Below are 2,086 nucleotides of genomic sequence, written 5' to 3' on the forward strand. Positions count from 1 at the left end.
AATTGTGACAAGTTCGGTAAGCAGATTTGTCGATTAAATTGAGATACAGAATATCTCAGCAACAACCGGCCAGTAAACTTCTTTTCCTTGGTATAGCTACAGCCGTCATGGCAAATCAAGATTAAAGTTAGCTAGATTTTAACCCATAAACATTAATCTTGGTACAATATAGCATAGATTAACTAAATTTCTGGACCTTTACAGATACAATCTATTCACAACTAAATCAATCTAAACAAGAAAATCAAACTATGATACAATCAAACCTAATGCAACATAGATTAAAGAGATAGGGAGAATGATCAGATAGAGCTAATACATAGATTTTCCATCATATCAGCGATCAAACCAATAGGGAAATTAATCTAATCATCACCATCATTCTCTCTTCATCAAATAAGTATTCAGATCAAAAATGAAATAAGAAAATAAATCAAGATTATTAAGGCATCAGATCTCCAAGGTGTTTATCATCACTGAACCATCAGATGCAAATTACCCATTTGATATATTGTTCCTCATGTGCCATAATCAATAGAGATTCAAGATTTGCACTTCGAAAATGATAACAAGAGAAAGAAAAACAGAAATCAAAAGAAAAGCTTGCCCAATTTTGCTTGAAGTGTCGATGGCGGCTAGGTTTCTGAGATAAGGTGAATAACAATGAGTTGTATATTTAAGGATAGGATTTAGGGTTTTGTACCGCTATCAGGGTTATTTAAGTAATAACGATAATTATTTTGAGATGAATCATCTTAGCCGTTGAATTATGTAAAGGTACGGAAACCGTCGGTTTGATTTCTTTAATAGCTAGCACTGTGGTTAGCCAACTTAGCCTACTGTAGCCTAAATCAGAAAAACCGTTTTTTGGGACCATGATCTTATTAGGCCACCTACCCTACAATGATAAGGGATGTCCTAACAATAATTCTACGTAGCAAGTTTACTAATTTTCCCTTAACCTAATTAACATTAACCCTAATACTTACCCTAACCGTCGAAAGCAAACCAAGCAAAATCCGGAGCAGCAACTAATTCGTCGCGACAACCGCAAGAACAACGCCGAATCTTCCATGGGACCGATTCGAGGGTATTTCTCGACAAACCCATTCTTTTTAATTTGTTTTTCATCGATTCAATTGAACAGAAATCATCAAAATAGGCTTGGAATGGTAGTTACAGTGTTGGGTTCGGTTAGATCGTGTTTTCTATTTGCCCTAGGTTCCTAACCGAACTCACTGAACTGAAGAACACGAAGAATAGTTCGGTTATATGTGATTCAGATTATGTAACTGAACTCTAGGGTTAATAGCATAGAAAGAAATTTTTTATGAGTTCGGTTTGTTCGCAAAATTTCCATGCAACCGAACTCTAGGGTTAATAGCATAGAAAGAAATTTTTTATGAGTTCGGTTTGTTCTCAAATTTTCCATGTAACCGAACTCTAGGGTTAATAGCATAGAAAGAAATTTTTTATGAGTTCGGTTTGTTTGCAAAATTTCCATGTAACCAAATCTAGTGTTCCAAAAAACATGACAACATGCTAAAACATCCAGGAGAAGGTTTGGTTACCTTCACAATTTTACAAGTAACCGAACTCAAGCGTTGAACTTCTGATTTATTTTAAAGGTTGAGTTCGGTTACCTACAAAATTTTACAAGTAACCGAACTCAAGCCTTAAACTTCTAATTTTTTAAAGGTTCAGCTCGGTTCGATCGCAAAGAAATTGTAAAATTTCTATGTATCCGAACTATAGGGTTAAAAAAATTAGACAAAATTTTGTTATGTAATCGAACCTTGCTGTTATTCCCATTATTTTGAGTACTGTAAGAACCGAACTATGACCTACGAGTTCGGTTCGATCGCAAAGAAATTATAAAATTTCTATGTAACCGAACCTTGCTATTATTCCCATTATTTTGAGTACTGTAAGTACCGAACTATGACCTACGAGTTCGGTTCGATCGCAAAGAAATTGTAAAATTTCTATGTAACCAAACTATAGGTTAAAAAAATTAGAAAGAATTTTTATTATACAACCGAACCTTGCTGTTATTCCCATTATTTTGAGTACTGTAAGCACCGAA

The 2,086-nt window shown here is 34.4% G+C and overlaps 3 non-coding genes across 3 annotated transcripts; all 3 read right to left on the reverse strand.

The window, feature by feature from the left end:
- On the reverse strand, window positions 1-105 carry LOC113342294. The gene has a single exon (XR_003356580.1). It is a non-coding gene; the product is annotated as a small nucleolar RNA snoR109 (small nucleolar RNA).
- Window positions 106-296: 191 nt separating this feature from the next.
- LOC113342240 lies at window positions 297-384 on the reverse strand. The gene has a single exon (XR_003356535.1). It is a non-coding gene; the product is annotated as a small nucleolar RNA Z102/R77 (small nucleolar RNA).
- A 58-nt stretch (window positions 385-442) lies between these two features.
- Window positions 443-531, reverse strand: LOC113342192. Its single transcript, XR_003356505.1, has one exon. It is a non-coding gene; the product is annotated as a small nucleolar RNA Z101 (small nucleolar RNA).
- Window positions 532-2,086: the final 1,555 nt, after the last annotated feature.

This window comes from Papaver somniferum, chromosome 1 (genome assembly GCF_003573695.1).
Source record: "Papaver somniferum cultivar HN1 chromosome 1, ASM357369v1, whole genome shotgun sequence".
In the NCBI taxonomy this organism is placed as follows: domain Eukaryota; kingdom Viridiplantae; phylum Streptophyta; class Magnoliopsida; order Ranunculales; family Papaveraceae; genus Papaver; species Papaver somniferum.